This window comes from Ascaphus truei, chromosome 13 (assembly GCF_040206685.1).
Source record: "Ascaphus truei isolate aAscTru1 chromosome 13, aAscTru1.hap1, whole genome shotgun sequence".
NCBI classification, from domain to species: Eukaryota; Metazoa; Chordata; class Amphibia; order Anura; family Ascaphidae; genus Ascaphus; species Ascaphus truei.
Genome location: NC_134495.1, coordinates 43,371,502 through 43,389,486, shown reverse-complemented (window position 1 = coordinate 43,389,486; position 17,985 = coordinate 43,371,502). Strand labels below are relative to the sequence as shown.

Sequence of the window (17,985 nt, the reverse complement as noted above, 5' to 3'; positions counted from 1 at the left end):
GGGATCCAGAAGTCAGAGTCGTCTAGTTCGTAAGCCAAAGTCCAGGGGTTACAGAGGTCAGCAAGGTAGAGTTCGTAAGCAGGGTTCAAGGGCAACAGAGAGCAGAGTAGTCCAGGACAAGCAGAGGTCAAACCAGGGAGATCCAGAGATAAGCAGGAGCAGGAATGAGCTGGAACACAGAGGAGAGCCAAGCACAGGACTGCATACACAGGGATAATAGAAGCTATGCAGAGCAATGAGAGAAAGGACAGACAGGGGTTATAAAGGGGGGAACACCAATAAGAGAGAGGGGAGGAGCAGAAGGTGAAGTGGGAGACAGCAGGGATAGGTGAGGAGGAGAAGAGGAGGAGACAGGGGAACCAGTAAGGGAGATCGCTTGCAGGGCATGGGAGGAGTCAGGAGGCTGGAAACCCCTACAAGAGCATGTGCGCGCGCCCTCTGTAATCTGAGTGCGCGGGCACAGGCTGCGTCACGAGGCGCGCGGAGCGCCGCGGGGACACCCGCTGAGGATGGAGGAAGGGAGGGTACAGCCGCCGGAGGTAAGGGAATGGGAGCAGATACCGAGGGGGGCTGAGAGTGGGGAACACCGCAGCAGGGGCTCGGGAACCGCGTGGGTGCGCGAGTCTTGCGGGGCACGCGCCGTGGTGCAGGAACGGCGTCAGAGGCTGCCGGAGAGGGACAGGTGTTGATAAAGGAAGGGAGGCTGGCAGGGGAAGGGACAGAGAGGGTAGGTGAGCGTGTGACATCAGGGACACATGAAGGGGAAGGAATCCACTGAACCGTCACACACACACCCCCTCTCTGTCAACCCCCTCTCCGTCACCCATCCCCCCTCCCACTCTCTGTCACTCACCCTGTCACTTTGTCAGTCACACCCTCTCACCATCTCTCTTCCCCCCTCCTCTCTCTTCCCCCCACCCCAGCGGTCTGACCCTGAAGTATTCTCTGACATCCGGTGTACGCCACTGCTACAGCGCAACTCCTCCCTGCCGCTCTCCTGTACCACTCCTCCTCCACTCACATGGTCCTCTTCTCCCTCCGCCGGCTGTGACCTTTGCTGCAAGATGCCGTCCTTTCCCGCCTCCGCCAGGTGCTGACCATCGCTGCAGGATGCCGTCCTTCTGTCCCTCCGCCGCCGGCTGCTGGATGCCGTCCTCTCCCTCCGCCGCCGGCTGCTGGATGCCGTCCTTTCCCTCCGCCGCCGGCTGCTGACCTTCGCTGCAAGATGCCGCCCTTCTCTCCGTCTGCCGCCAGGTGCTGACCATCGCTGTAAGATGCCGTCCTTTCCCGCCTCCGCCAGGTGCTGACCATCGCTGCAGGATGCCGTCCTTCTGTCCCTCCGCCGCCGGCTGCAGGATGCCGTCCTTTCCCTCCGCCGCCGGCTGCTGACCTTCGCTGCAGGATGTCGTCCTCTCCCTCCGCCGCCGGCTGCTGACCATCGCTGCAGCATGTCGTCCTTCTGTCCCTCCGCCGCCGGCTGCTGACCTTCGCTGCAGCATGCCGTCCTTCTCTCCCTCCGCCGTGGCTGCTGTAATCCAAACCTACCAGGCCTGGTAATTGTTCTTTTTCCCCCGGGTACCCAGTGTTTTTTTTTTTAGTGCTGGTCCATCACTATTGTGTCTATCTATAGATATAGATAGCTGCAGTTTGAGTGTATATGGAGGTCTTTCAATGTATTTGCAATTTGTTTTTAATTAAAAAAGAATCTATAGAACTATACTTATTTATGAAAATAGCCTACATTTAGCCTATAATATTAATAATCTTCTCAGAACAGGGCCCTCACTACTGAGATATATAGATAGCTATATATATATATCAGAATTCCTTATCCAGGCAGACCAGGAGATCCAAGACCACGCAGCAAGAAAGGAGACAGCACTCATAGTAAAGTCCAAAAGATGTATTGAAACAGGCACAGACAACCGACGTTTCGGTCCTTACAACAGGACCTTTCTCAAGGGAGTGCTCATACCCTGAGTGACAAAACCCACCATTAAATACCCACACCCAAACTATACACCATATGTGATAGGCTAAAAGCCTGCCCCACCTATCCAGCACAGCTGTCTACAACTCCGTCTGGATGAGAGGATTACGTCATCACTGCGCCCTGATTCCCGCCGCTCCCGACAGGCAAGGAGCATCTCCTGTAATCAGGGAAACCACCTGAACACATAGAAGACCATTGCGCATGCGTAGCGCCGAATGAAGAGACATGGAGCGTCTCCTGTAGTCAGGGAAACCACCTGGTTGAATAGAGGACCATTGCGCATGCGTAGCGCTGTCAGTTTAGTCGCATTGCAGCCTGAGAATCTGACATGGTTTCGGGTGATTCCCAGTAGCTCCGCCCAGTCGGGAGGCGACATAGGGAGATCACAGGCAACAAGTGATGAGCTCCAATCCTGTAAATCACCTAGAAGTGTGCAAAACACCAAAAGTGCCACTTTAAACTGAAAACACAAGGGAATACAAGGAGTGTAAGGAAAGGAGGAAGGGGAAGGGAAGGAAGGTAAAAAGCAACACACAGGGGTATAACAAACCAAGGAAAACACAGCAGGAAAACAACGGAAGGGAAGGTGGGGAATAAGACAGAAAATACAGACAAGAAAAAGCAAAAAAATATAATAAACAATAAAGACCAATGAATATGGTCAAATACAATGAGACATCAAATGCCAAGGGTAGAAATGAGAGCAGGGAGGAGAGCAGAGGACTGAACAAAAATGAAAGATTGAAATAAAGTTTAAATAAAGCATCCCAGTCTGAAGTCCTCATTTAAACCATATGGTGACATGGTCCTAAGATCGTAGATGGTTTTGGCCTCCCAATTGCAGCAACAGCCTATTGCGATCCCCACCACGGGTAGAGGTGTTTGCTTGCAGGATCGGCATACATTTAAGTGACGAAAGACTATGTCGGTGTTGTTTAAAATGTCTCGCCACCGGGAGAAGTTTGAGGTCATCCTCAGTGTTTTGATCCAGTAGTGCCTTTTGGACGGTTGACCTGTGAACGGCCATGCGTTCCTTAAACATAAGGCTCGTTTTGCCTATATAATAAAGCCCGCAAGGACATTTAATAAAATAGACAACAAATCGCGACTCACAGTTAATAGCAGTTTTAATGCCAATAGGTTTCCCACTGTGGGGATGCACAAAGAATTGACCAGTCTGTAAGAAACCACAATTAATGCACCCGTGGCATTTGTAGACACCGGGTTTTCTCTGGAGCCATGTTGTTATATTTGCATATTTAGTAGTTGGATCAGCTTGAACAAGCGAGTCCCTCAGGTTCCTGCCACGGCGATAACACATCCTGGGGGGTGTCTGACAGATATTTCCAATTTAGGGTCATTGACCAGAATAGTCCAATTCCTTCTTATACTAAGTTTGATTTGATTGGAGGAAGTAGTATAAGTACTACTGATATCAAGGCACGTTTTTTCAATTTTTCCATCCCGCGCAGCACCGCGAAGACCCAGCCAACCACCATCACAACCGCTCACCGCCAGAAGGAAGCACAGCCATTGAGGACTACACAAGCGCAACGCTTAGAGGAGGAGACGATCGGTGGCCAAGCCGAGGTCGAGCCTGGGATTTGGGAGTAGGGTGGGTTGGCCGGGGATTCTTAGCAGGGGTCGATAGTAACGGGTCATCATGTGTTACTGGCCAAAGTGCTGTGGTGCCGGGCAGTAGATGATGAATATTAGGGGCACGAGACTCTGTGCTGGTCATAGTGATCAATGTTAGTCCTTCGGTCCACACAAGAAGAAAGGGAACTGGCCCAGCTTGACCCAGTACCGGCACCGTGAAGGCCCTGAGAATCTGTGCTGGGTGCAGGATCATGGCCACGAGTTTTGGGTGCAGGGTGACGGGTAGAAGGCCAGGGGTGGGGGGAGTAAAGAGAGATGGGGGAAGGACATGAAGAATAACACACACACCACACAGAGACACACATACACACACTTACTGACAAACACACACACAAGTAAATTCAGTTACTATAAATATAGAAGTGCAATTAGCTGAAACATGCGTTCTAAGTCAAACTTCTTTGTGTTTTGGCACTAAAATTGTTTTTATTTTTAATTAAAAACATCACCATTACAAACTCAATTGCTGTGACAAAAGACAAAAGTTTCACTTAAAATGCAGAGATAGGGATTCTGGAAATACACACACACTGCAGAATATATGAGTTCTTCAGTTTTAGGTGATACCTTTTTTATTTGGACTAACAATTTATGTCATGGGACAAGCAACACTGTGTGTGTGTGTGTGTATATCTATATATATATTTTTTAAAACAGCTGTGCTTCTGGGCAATCAGATTGGTCCGTCGGTCCGTCACTCTGCCTCGGGCCAAATCTGATTGCTCCCTCGGCACGCCCGCCCCCCCATGGCTGTCATTGGCCGGTGTGGTCTAACAGTCTGACTCACTCTTACACACACACAGCACCGTCACACCGCGTGCTACTCTCCAAGACTACCTACCACACGATGTGCGCCACCGCCCGCCCAGGTAAGTCAGTAAAAAACGCCGTCTTACACCCCTGCGCCTCCCGCCTCACACCCCTGCCGCCAAACACCCCTGCGCCTCATACACCTGCGCCTCCCGCCTCATACCCGCCGCCAAACACCCCTGCCGCCAAACACCCATGCCGCCAAACACCCCTGCCGCCAAACACCCGTGCGCCAGGCGCGTCCCGTCTCAATCGCCTGGGAGCAAGCGGGGGAGCGGACGGCCGGGGGAGTGCCCATTAATCAATAAATTATGTCCCCCCTACCTCACCCCCACAGCCTCCCGCCTCAGGCCAGGAACACACATGGTGCTTCCTGCCGCCGCGTGCACACGCCTCCGTCGGCCGGCTGAGCCATTGGGGAACCGGGCGGAGGGGGGAGCGGCCCGAGCCATCGGGGGACAAACCTGGGGGGGGGGGGGGAGAAGCCCCAACCATCGGGGGACAAACCTGGGGGAAGAGACCCCAGCCATCGGGGGACCAAGCGGCCGGCGGATACATATGTTATGACAATACATATGCCCCCCTGCACCACCCCACCACTCCCCCTCAAACCACCCCCTCACTCCCCCAGACATCCAGATTTCGTTTCCAGCTCAGGCGGTTTGTTTAAGGATGACTGGCTGCATTGGTCGGATTCATTTAATGAGTTGCAGGATGGGTTGGAGAGGGTCCTTGCGGGTCTGGCGGTACGGGTCTAGTTAAAAGGGGATTAAATAGGCCCGTTGGTGGTGGCATTGTCCTGTCGCTGGTGGCCCGTCGGGTAGGTGCTTGTCCTTATCAGACTGGGAGCTAGGGTGTTAAAGCCCTGGGGCAGAGGCGAGCGGGCCACTCGCAACAACAGTGTAAGGAATCCGCTCCTGGGTTTTGCTGAAACCTTGACCTTACAGAACCTTGCAGCTTCTAGGAAATGTTCCCTTGTACCTGGAATCAGAATCACCTGCTTCTACTATTGGACTGCAGCCTGCTTCATGCTGCCTCCTGTGCAGCTCTCTCATTGGCTGTCTGTTCTATTTAACTCCTGCCCCGCCCACCAGGAAGTTGCTGGTCATAGACTTTCTAGTAACTGCGTTTGCCACAGCCTGTGTTTTGGCCTGCCTGGCCTTCTGGTCTTAGTTCTCTGTTACTGGCAGACGCCACCGCGCGGCCGCGGTTACACTGTAGCCTCAGTGTTTCTTGTCCTGTTCTCTGTTTTCTCTCCTGCAGAGGCCTGCATCGGTGCTTCCGGATACCTGCTGCATATTCTCCTTGTAGAGGCCTGCATCGTTGTTACCTGCTGCAATCTCCTGCTCCCGGTGGTCTCCACTACTCACAGCTGTACCCGGCTAGGGGGAGCTGTTTTGTGCTTACGCACTGGATCTCCTGTTCCTGTCTTCATTGGAGCACCTTCGCCCAAGCGTCCTGTGGCCGAACCCCAGCATGGACATTGTTTACCCAGCCTTCTCCTATCCTGACCCCGGCTTGTCCACGGATTATCCTGCCTTCACCAGCCCCGACCCTGCTACGTACGACCACGGAATTCGCAACCCGGATCAGGGTTCGTGGTCTAAGGTCGGTGTATATCTATCCCCACCTCAGCCCCACGGTCCGGTCCAGGTTTGTGGTGAGCACGTAAGTTACTAACAGCCGTTCACGTGGGCCTGACCGTAAGGGTCACAGGGTCAGCGGTTTGAGGACGGTATGACCGTTCACCCCCTTTAAAGGAGCACTCTGGCAGGGATTGGCATTTGCTCAATTATATGTTCAAAATAAAATAGCAGCGGCCTCCAGATCCGGTCTCTGTCTTTATTTGTACGTGTTTATTTGGGTACTGAACAAGTAGGAGAGGGGAGCTACCTCGCAGCCTCCCTGGTCATGGTTACACAGGAAGAGGCAGGACTAAGGAGAGAGTGCGTTAAGGATCCCTGGCAGAGCACGAGGGGGCAGAGTTGCAGCGACCAGGATGAATGGAGATCGGAGGACCAGCCTGTGAGCAGGAAGACTCAGAGGAGCTGGTTTGACAAAGGTCACGGTCAGTTGAAGTTCTACGACGAGCAGCAACCAGGTTAGGGAACTTGTGAGTGACCTCAGAGGGGATTCTCATTACAGACATGGGAACTGAAGGCTTTGTGAAGACACAGGCCTGCTACTATTACACACACACAGCTTCAATAAGAGCTCCAACGTTGTGCCAGCACCACAAACAGGGCCCTCATAACACGGGGTCGCTGGGACTTGTGAGACACTGACACACAACCGCGCAGGGTCTCACGTGATAACACTGTGCTGTGTCCAATTGCCTGGCCTTCGGCCACATGCTCAGATACTGGGATAGCACCGGCCATAATGGGGAGTAGCACTTGGGCCCCCAGCTTATCATATAGAAGTCCGTCTAAGGGAAATAGAGAAGTATTACTGTCACTATGCAGTAGGAGGGACAGATATGAGGGGCTTGGCGTTATTTCAGTATGTTCGAGTGGGTGGGGAGAGCGCGGGGGAGGAGGGGGGCCGGGAGATCGCGCAGAGAGGGCAAAGAGAGCGTGCGGGGAGGGGCAGGAAGAGGCGCGGGGCAGGGAGACCTTCGTGGGGTAGAAAGAGTGCGCGGGGGGAAGGAAGTGCACGGGGGTAGGGAGAGGGTGTGGGGATTAGGGAGAGGTCGCGGGGAAGGGAGATGGCGCGGGGGAAGGGAGAGGGATAGGGAGAGAGTGCGGGGGTAGGGAGAGGACGCGTGAGGAAAAGAGGGTGCGGGGAAGAGAGAGGGCGCGGGGGAAGAGAGAGGGCGCGGGGGAAGAGAGAGGGCGCGGGGGAAGAGAGAGGGCGCGGGGGAAGAGAGAGGGCACGGGGGAAGGGAGTACGTGCATGGGGCGTAGGAAGAGCACACAGGGGGGGCAAAGGGAGAGTTCGCCGGGGTGTAGGGCGAGGACGAGGGGGTAGGGAGAGTGCGCAGGGGTGTAGGGAGAGCGTGGGTGAGAGTGAGGAGCAGGAAGAGAGTGAGGAGGGTGCAGAGAAAATGTGAAGCAGGGAGAGAATGAGGAGTGAGGTGAGAGTGGAGAGAGTGAGTGGAGACCAGGGTTGCCACCTTCGACCGACGGCCAACCTGGAGTTTTTTTTATTTTTTAATGACACTGGGACGCTATGTAACGTCACGCGGCGTCAAGTTGCCATAACAACATGGCACAGTATGATGTCGTAACATCATGTGGCGTCTCATTGTCATGGAAACGGGCACCACATGATGCTGTTACGTCATGTGACATTCCCGTTGGCATGGCAACGCAGCGCTATTTGACGCCGCGCAGCCATATTGACTGTTGTCACCCTGCTGTTGGAGGGACAGATATGAAATATGGTGTCCTTTCTGACAAGGGACAGAAGAGAGGGACTGTGGGTATATTTCTGTTAGTGTCACCTTGCAGTGGGAGGGACAGATGTGAGGGACTGGGAGTTCTCTGTCTGTGTTACACTGCAGTAGGAGTGACCGGTGTGAGGGACTGTGGGCCCTTCCTTTCTGTATCACCCTGCAGTAGGAGTGACCGGTGTGAGGGACTGTGGGCCCTTCCTTTCTGTATCACCCTGCAGTAGGAGTGACCGGTGTGTGGGACTGTGGGTCCTTCCTTTCTGTATCACCCTGCAGTAAGAGTGACCGGTGTGAGGGACTGTGGGCCCTTCCTCTCTGTATCACCCTTCAGTAGGAATGACCGGTGTGTGGGACTGTGGGCCCTTCCTTTCTGTATCACCCTGCAGTAGGAGTGACCGGTGTGAGGGACTGTGGGTCCTTCCTTTCTGTATCACCCTGCAGTAGGAGTGACCGGTGTGAGGGACTGTGGGCCCTTCCTTTCTGTATCACCCTGCAGTAGGAGTGACCGGTGTGAGGGACTGTGGGCCCTTCCTTTCTGTATCACCCTGCAGTAAGAGTGACCGGTGTGAGGGACTGTGGGCCCTTCCTTTCTGTATCACCCTGCAGTAGGAGTGACCGGTGTGTGGGACTGTGGGCCCTTCCTTTCTGTATCACCCCGCAGTAGGAGTGACCGGTGTGTGGGACTGTGGGCCCTTCCTTTCTGTATCACCCCGCAGTAAGAGTGACCGGTGTGAGGGACTGTGGGCCCTTCCTTTCTGTATCACCCTGCAGTAGGAGTGACCGGTGTGAGGGACTGTGGGCCCTTCCTTTCTGTATCACCCTGCAGTAGGAGTGACCGGTGTGAGGGACTGTGGGCCCTTCCTTTCTGTATCACCCTGCAGTAGGAGTGACCGGTGTGAGGGACTGTGGGCCCTTCCTTTCTGTATCACCCTGCAGTAGGAGTGACCGGTGTGAGGGACTGTGGGCCCTTCCTTTCTGTATCACCCTGCAGTAGGAGTTACCGGTGTGTGGGACTGTGGGCCCTTCCTTTCTGTATCACCCCGCAGTAGGAGTGACCGGTGTGAGGGACTGTGGGCCCTTCCTTTCTGTATCACCCTGCAGTAGGAGTGACCGGTGTGAGGGACTGTGGGCCCTTCCTTTCTGTATCACCCTGCAGTAGGAGTGACCGGTGTGTGGGACTGTGGGCCCTTCCTTTCTGTATCACCCTGCAGTAGGAGTGACCGGTGTGAGGGACTGTGGGCCCTTCCTTTCTGTATCACCCTGCAGTAGGAGTGACCGGTGTGAGGGACTGTGGGCCCTTCCTTTCTGTATCACCCTGCAGTAGGAGTGACCGGTGTGAGGGACTGTGGGCCCTTCCTTTCTGTATCACCCTGCAGTAGGAGTGACCGGTGTGAGGGACTGTGGGCCCTTCCTTTCTGTATCACCCTGCAGTAGGAGTGACCGGTGTGAGGGACTGTGGGCCCTTCCTTTCTGTATCACCTTGCAGTAGGAGTGACCGGTGTGAGGGACTGTGGGCCCTTCCTTTCTGTATCACCCTGCAGTAGGAGTGACCGGTGTGAGGGACTGTGGGCCCTTCCTTTCTGTATCACCCTGCAGTAGGAGTGACCGGTGTGAGGGACTGTGGGCCCTTCCTTTCTGTATCACCCTGCAGTAGGAGTGACCGGTGTGAGGGACTGTGGGCCCTTCCTTTCTGTATCACCCTGCAGTAGGAGTGACCGGTGTGAGGGACTGTGGGTCCTTCCTTTCTGTATCACCCTGCAGTAGGAGTGACCGGTGTGAGGGACTGTGGGCCCTTCCTTTCTGTATCACCCTGCAGTAGGAGTGACCGGTGTGAGGGACTGTGGGTCCTTCCTTTCTGTATCACCCTGCAGTAGGAGTGACTGGTGTGAGGGACTGTGGGCCCTTCCTTTCTGTATCACCCTGCAGTAGGAGTGACCGGTGTGAGGTACTGTGGGCCCTTCCTTTCTGTATCACCCTGCAGTAGGAGTGTGGGCCCTTCCTTTCTGTATCACCCTGCAGTAAGAGTGACCGGTGTGAGGGACTGTGGGCCCTTCCTTTCTGTATCACCCTGCAGTAGGAGTGACCGGTGTGAGGGACTGTGGGCCCTTCCTTTCTGTATCACCCCGCAGTAGGAGTGACCGGTGTGAGGGACTGTGGGCCCTTCCTTTCTGTATCACCCTGCAGTAGGAGTGACCGGTGTGAGGGACTGTGGGCCCTTCCTTTCTGTATCACCCTGCAGTAGGAGTGACCGGTGTGTGGGACTGTGGGCCCTTCCTTTCTGTATCACCCTGCAGTAGGAGTGACCGGTGTGAGGGACTGTGGGCCCTTCCTTTCTGTATCACCCTGCAGTAGGAGTGACCGGTGTGAGGGACTGTGGGCCCTTCCTTTCTGTATCACCCTGCAGTAGGAGTGACCGGTGTGAGGGACTGTGGGCCCTTCCTTTCTGTATCACCCTGCAGTAGGAGTGACCGGTGTGAGGGACTGTGGGCCCTTCCTTTCTGTATCACCCTGCAGTAGGAGTGACCGGTGTGAGGGACTGTGGGCCCTTCCTTTCTGTATCACCTTGCAGTAGGAGTGACCGGTGTGAGGGACTGTGGGCCCTTCCTTTCTGTATCACCCTGCAGTAGGAGTGACCGGTGTGAGGGACTGTGGGCCCTTCCTTTCTGTATCACCCTGCAGTAGGAGTGACCGGTGTGAGGGACTGTGGGCCCTTCCTTTCTGTATCACCCTGCAGTAGGAGTGACCGGTGTGAGGGACTGTGGGCCCTTCCTTTCTGTATCACCCTGCAGTAGGAGTGACCGGTGTGAGGGACTGTGGGCCCTTCCTTTCTGTATCACCCTGCAGTAGGAGTAACCGGTGTGTGGGACTGTGGGCCCTTCCTTTCTGTATCACCCTGCAGTAGGAGTGACCGGTGTGAGGAACTGTGGGCCCTTCCTTTCTGTATCACCCTGCAATAGGAGTGACCGGTGTGAGGGACTGTGGGCCCTTCCTTTCTGTATCACCCTGCAGTAGGAGTGACCGGTGTGAGGGACTGTGGGCCCTTCCTTTCTGTATCACCCTGCAGTAGGAGTGACTGGTGTGAGGGACTGTGGGCCCTTCCTTTCTGTATCACCCTGCAGTAGGAGTGACCGGTGTGAGGGACTGTGGGCCCTTCCTTTCTGTATCACCCTGCAGTAGGAGTGACCGGTGGAGGGACTGTGGGCCCTTCCTTTCTGTATCACCCTGCAGTAGGAGTGACCGGTGTGAGGGACTGTGGGCCCTTCCTTTCTGTATCACCCTGCAGTAGGAGTGACCGGTGTGAGGGACTGTGGGCCCTTCCTTTCTGTATCACCCTGCAGTAGGAGTGACCGGTGTGTGGGACTGTGGGCCCTTCCTTTCTGTATCACCCTGCAGTAGGAGTGACCGGTGTGAGGGACTGTGGGCCCTTCCTTTCTGTATCACCCTGCAGTAGGAGTGACCGGTGTGAGGGACTGTGGGCCCTTCCTTTCTGTATCACCCTGCAGTAGGAGTGACCGGTGTGAGGGACTGTGGGCCCTTCCTTTCTGTATCACCCTACAGTAGGATTGACCGGTGTGAGGGACTGTGGGCCCTTCCTTTCTGTATCACCCTGCAGTAGGAGTGACCGGTGTGAGGGACTGTGGGCCCTTCCTTTCTGTATCACCCTGCAGTAGGAGTGACCGGTGTGAGGGACTGTGGGCCCTTCCTTTCTGTATCACCCTGCAGTAGGAGTGACCGGTGTGAGGGACTGTGGGCCCTTCCTTTCTGTATCACCCTGCAGTAGGAGTGACCGGTGTGAGGGACTGTGGGCCCTTCCTTTCTGTATCACCCTGCAGTAGGAGTGACCGGTGTGAGGGACTGTGGGCCCTTCCTTTCTGTATCACCCTGCAGTAGGAGTGACCGGTGTGAGGGACTGTGGGTCCTTCCTTTCTGTATCACCCTGCAGTAGGAGTGACCGGTGTGAGGGACTGTGGGTCCTTCCTTTCTGTATCACCCTGCAGTAGGAGTGACCGGTGTGAGGGACTGTGGGCCCTTCCTTTCTGTATCACCCTGCAGTAGGAGTAACCGGTGTGAGGGACTGTGGGCCCTTCCTTTCTGTATCACCCTGCAGTAGGAGTGACCGGTGTGAGGGACTGTGGGCCCTTCCTTTCTGTATCACCCTGCAGTAGGAGTGACCGGTGTGAGGGACTGTGGGCCCTTCCTTTCTGTATCACCCTGCAGTAGGAGTGTGGGCCCTTCCTTTCTGTATCACCCTGCAGTAAGAGTGACCGGTGTGAGGGACTGTGGGCCCTTCCTTTCTGTATCACCCTGCAGTAGGAGTGACCGGTGAGTGGGACTGTGGGCCCTTCCTTTCTGTATCACCCCGCAGTAGGAGTGACCGGTGTGTGGGACTGTGGGCCCTTCCTTTCTGTATCACCCCGCAGTAAGAGTGACCGGTGTGAGGGACTGTGGGCCCTTCCTTTCTGTATCACCCTGCAGTAGGAGTGACCGGTGTGAGGGACTGTGGGCCCTTCCTTTCTGTATCACCCTGCAGTAGGAGTGACCGGTGTGTGGGACTGTGGGCCCTTCCTTTATGTATCACCCTGCAGTAGGAGTGACCGGTGTGAGGGACTGTGGGCCCTTCCTTTCTGTATCACCCTGCAGTAGGAGTGACCGGTGTGAGGGACTGTGGGCCCTTCCTTTCTGTATCACCCTGCAGTAGGAGTGACCGGTGTGAGGGACTGTGGGTCCTTCCTTTCTGTATCACCCTGCAGTAGGAGTGACCGGTGTGTGGGACTGTGGGTCCTTCCTTTCTGTATCACCCTGCAGTAGGAGTGACCGGTGTGAGGGACTGTGGGCCCTTCCTTTCTGTATCACCCTGCAGTAGGAGTGACAGGTGTGAGGGACTGTGGGCCCTTTCTTTCTGTATCACCCTGCAGTAGGAGTGACCGGTGTGAGGGACTGTGGGCCCTTCCTTTCTGTATCACCCTGCAGTAGGAGTGACCGGTGTGAGGGACTGTGGGCCCTTCCTTTCTGTATCACCCTGCAGTAGGAGTGACCGGTGTGAGGGACTGTGGGCCCTTCCTTTCTGTATCACCCTGCAGTAGGAGTGACCGGTGTGTGGGACTGTGGGCCCTTCCTTTCTGTATCACCCTGCAGTAGGAGTGACCGGTGTGAGGTACTGTGGGCCCTTCCTTTCTGTATCACCCTGCAGTAGGAGTGACCGGTGTGAGGGACTGTGGGCCCTTCCTTTCTGTATCACCCTGCAGTAGGAGTGACCGGTGTGAGGGACTGTGGGCCCTTCCTTTCTGTATCACCCTGCAGTAGGAGTGACCGGTGTGAGGGACTGTGGGCCCTTCCTTTCTGTATCACCATGCAGTAAGAGTGACCGGTGTGAGGGACTGTGGGCCCTTCCTTTCTGTATCACCCTGCAGTAGGAGTGACCGGTGTGTGGGACTGTGGGCCCTTCCTTTCTGTATCACCCTGCAGTAGGAGTGACCGGTGTGTGGGACTGTGGGCCCTTCCTTTCTGTATCACCCTGCAGTAGGAGTGACCGGTGTGAGGGACTGTGGGCCCTTCCTTTCTGTATCACCCTGCAGTAGGAGTGACCGGTGTGAGGGACTGTGGGCCCTTCCTTTCTGTATCACCCTGCAGTAGGAGTGACCGGTGTGAGGGACTGTGGGTCCTTCCTTTCTGTATCACCCTGCAGTAGGAGTGACCGGTGTGAGGGAATGTGGGTCCTTCCTTTCTGTATCACCCTGCAGTAGGAGTGACCGGTGTGAGGGACTGTGGGCATTTCTGTTCATGTCACACTTCACCGGGAGAATAGATTTGAGGTAGTGGGAGGGACAATGTCCTCTCTGTCTGTGTCACCCTGATGTGAGGGACAGGTGTACAGATGTAAGCTGCTATTGATCCTCTCTCTGTCACCCTGCAGTGGGAGGTACAGATGTGAGGGACCGTGGGTCCATTCTATGTGTCCCCCGGCAGTAGGAGGGACTGTGTGTCCTTTCTGTGTGTATAACCCTGCAGTAGGAAGGACAGGTGTGAGTGACAATATCCTTTCTGTCTGTGTCACCCTGATCTGTGAGGGACAGATATAAGCTGCTGTGGGTCCATTCTCTCTGTCACCCTGCAGTGGGAGGGACAGGTGTGAGGGGCTGGGGGTCCATTCTCTCTGTCACCCTGCAGTGGGAGGGACAGATGTGAGAGGCTGTGTGTCCTGTCTGTGTCACTGCAGTGGGAGGGACAGATGTGAGGGTCTGGGGGTCCTGTCTCTGTCACCCTGCAGTGGGAGGGACAGGTGTGAGGGGCTGGGGGTCCTGTCTGTGTCCCCTGCAGTGGGAGGGACAGATGTGAGGGGCTGGGGGTCGTGTCTGTGTCACTGCAGTGGGAGGGACAGATGTGAGGGTCTGGGTGTCCTGTCTGTGTCACCCTGCAGTGGGAGGGACAGATGTGAGGGGCTGTGTGTTCTGTCTGTGTCCCCCTGCAGTGGGAGGGACAGATGTGAGGGGCTGGGGGTCCTGTCTGTATCACCCTGCAGTGGGAGGGACAGATGTGAGGGGCTGTGTGTCCTGTCTGTGTCATCCTGCAGTGGGAGGGACAGATGTGAGGGGTTGGGGTTCCTGCCTGTCACCCAGCAGTGGGAGGGACAGATGTGAGTGCCTGGGGGACCTGTCTGTGTCACCCTGCAGTGGGAGGGACAGATGTGAGGGGCTGGGGGACCTGTCTGTGTCAACCTGCAGTGGGAGGGATAGATGTGAGGGGCGGGGGGACCTGTCTGTGTCACCCTGCAGTGGGAGGGACAGATGTGAGGGCCGGGGGTCCTGTCTGTGTCACAATGCAGTGAGAGGGACAGATGTGAGGGGCTGGGGGTCCTGTCTGTGTCACCCTGCAGTGGGAGGGACAGATGTGAGGGGCCGGGGGACCTGTCTGTGTCACCCTGCAGTGGGAGGGACAGATGTGAGGGGCTGGGGGACCTGTCTGTGTCACCCTGCAGTGGGAGGGACAGATGTGAGGGGCTGGGGGACCTGTCTGTGTCACCCTGCAGTGGAAGGGACAGATGTGAGAGGCTGTGGGTCCTGTCTGTGTCACCTTGCAGTGGGAGGGACAGATGTGAGGGGCTGGGGGACCTGTCTGTGTCACCCTGCAGTGGGAGGGACAGATGTGAGGGGCTGGGGGACCTGTCTGTGTCACCCTGCAGTGGAAGGGACAGCTGTGAGAGGCTGTGGGTCCTGTCTGTGTCACCCTGCAGTGGGAGGGACAGATGTGAGGGGCTGGGGGACCTGTCTGTGTCACCCTGCAGTGGAAGGGACAGATGTGAGAGGCTGTGGGTCCTGTCTGTCACCTTGCAGTGGGAGGGACAGATGTGAGGGGCTGGGGGACCTGTCTGTGTCACCCTGCAGTGGGAGGGACAGATGTGAGGGGCTGGGGGACCTGTCTGTGTCACCCTGCAGTGGGAGGGACAGATGTGAGAGGCTGTGGGTCCTGTCTGTGTCACCCTGCAGTGGGAGGGACAGATGTGAGAGGCTGTGGGTCCTGTCTGTGTCACCCTGCAGTGGGAGGGACAGATGTGAGGGGCTGTGTGTCCTGTCTGTCACCCTGCAGTGGGAGGGACAGATGTGAGAGGCTGTGGGTCCTGTCTGTGCTACCCTGCAGTGGTAGGGACAGATGTGAGGGGCTGGGGGTCCTGTCTGTCTGTGTCACCCTGCAGTGGGAGGGACAGGTGTGAGGGGCTGGGGGTCCTGTCTGTGTCACCCTGCAGTGGGAGGGACAGATGTGAGGGGCTGTGTGTCCTGTCTGTCACCCTGCAGTGGGAGGGACAGATGTGAGAGGCTGTGGGTCCTGTCTGTGTGTGCAATCACCCCACATGTCTGTCTGTGATATCTCTCCCACGTCTCTTTCTCTCTCCGCAACTGCACTGATTGAGATTGGGCCGTCTCTTCTGTGCAGGGTCTTCTGGGAGTTGCAGTCCTGCTTCTCTTCCATTACAATTTTATTTACAGACTAGAGAACTACAAGTCCCAGAATCCCATGTAAAATCTGACATCATAATGATTCAACCAATCAATGCAGAGCTGTGGTAACCACAACTCTCCCCCTGAAGGCTGCAGCGAGTTACGCTGTTTTCTGATCACTCATTCACGTGAGCACGCCACTGCCGCCCAGAGCACCCGCCCACCCGGACAAGGGGGGGACAAGCCCGGACAAGGGGGGGACAAGCCCGGAGAAGGGGGGCCCAAACCTGAAGTCTCCGGGTGAAACTGGAGACAGAGTGGAGTCCTCAATTACCTTGCTGCAGACGGGAAGGGTGGGGTTAGTTAGTTACCTAAGCTCAGCACTGATTGGCTGATTCTTCATGATGTCATTTATTCAAGTTTTGAAGGAAAGGACTACAACTCCCAGAAGTCCATGCAAATAAGATCACATGACCAGCGGCAGCCAATCTCATTCTGCAGCTGCAAATCTCATTTAAAGGAGAAGAAGGTAATGAGCTGTTATTCACATTATATACACACACAGCTATTGTAATACACAGGCACACACTGTAACACTGACACACACAGCTATTGTAATACACAGGCACACACTGTAACACTGACACACACAGCTATTGTAATACACAGGCACACACTGTAACACTGACACACACAGCTATTGTAATACACAGGCACACACTGTAACACTGACACACACAGCTATTGTAATACACAGGCACACTGTAACACTGACACACACAGCTATTGTAATACACAGACACACACTGTAACACTGACACACACAGCTATTGTAATACACAGGCACACTGTAACACTGACACACACAGCTATTGTAATACACAGGCACACTGTAACACTGACACACACAGCTATTGTAATACACAGACACACTGTAACACTGACACACACAGCAATTGTAATACACAGACACACTGTAACACTGACATACAGCAGCTATTGTAATACACAGGCACACTGTAACACTGACACACACAGCTATTGTAATACACAGACACCCTGTCACACTGACACACACAGCTATTGTAATACACAGACACACTGTCACACTGACACACACAGCTATTGTAATACACAGGCACACACTGTAACACTGACACACACAGCTATTGTAATACACAGGCACACTGTAACACTGACACACACAGCTATTGTAATACACAGACCCTGTCACACTGACACACACACAGCTATTGTAATACACAGACACACTGTAACACTGACACACACAGCTATTGTAATACACAGACACACACTGTAACACTGACATACAGCAGCTATTGTAATACACAGGCACACTGTAACACTGACACACACAGCTATTGTAATACACAGACACCCTGTCACACTGACACACACAGCTATTGTAATACACAGACACACTGTCACACTGACACACACAGCTATTGTAATACACAGGCACACACTGTAACACTGACACACACAGCTATTGTAATACACAGGCACACTGTAACACTGACACACACAGCGATTGTAATACACAGACACCCTGTCACACTGACACACACAGCTATTGTAATACACAGACCCTGTCACACTGACACACACACAGCTATTGTAATACACAGACACACTGTAACACTGACATACACAACTATTGTAATACACAGACACCCTGTAACACTGACACACACAGCTATTGTAATACACAGGCACACTGTAACACTGACACACACAGCTATTGTAATACACAGACACACTGTAACACTGACATACAGCTATTGTAATACACAGACACCCTGTCACACTGACACACACAGCTATTGTAATACACAGACACCCTGTCACACTGACACACACAGCTATTGTAATACACAGACCCTGTCACACTGACACACACACAGCTATTGTAATACACAGACACACTGTAACACTGACATACAGCAGCTATTGTAATACACAGACACACACTGTAACACTGACACACACAGCTATTGTAATACACAGACACCCTGTCACGCTGACACACACACAGCTATTGTAATACACAGGCACACTGTAACACTGACATACACAGCTATTGTAATACACAGACACCCTGTAACCCTGACACACACAGCTATTGTAATACACAGGCACACTGTAACACTGACACACACAGCTATTGTAATACA

The 17,985-nt window shown here is 54.6% G+C and overlaps 2 protein-coding genes and 1 long non-coding RNA gene across 3 annotated transcripts in view; 2 read left to right on the top strand and 1 right to left on the bottom strand.

Moving 5' to 3' along the window:
* Positions 1–17,985, top strand: part of LOC142465288 (uncharacterized) — a 446,439-nt gene that overhangs the window by 215,216 nt on the left and 213,238 nt on the right.
* On the bottom strand, positions 1,864–16,141 carry LOC142465306 (uncharacterized). Its single transcript, XR_012787839.1, has 3 exons — positions 15,698–16,141; positions 6,771–6,890; positions 1,864–2,416 (listed from the first exon to the last, which is right to left on the bottom strand). It is a non-coding gene; the product is annotated as an uncharacterized LOC142465306 (long non-coding RNA).
* LOC142465287 (uncharacterized) overlaps positions 15,854–17,985 on the top strand; it is a 54,841-nt gene continuing 52,709 nt past the window's right edge. Inside the window, 1 exon segment of the mRNA XM_075569307.1 lies at positions 15,854–16,319. The gene's annotated coding sequence lies outside the window, so the exon portion shown is untranslated.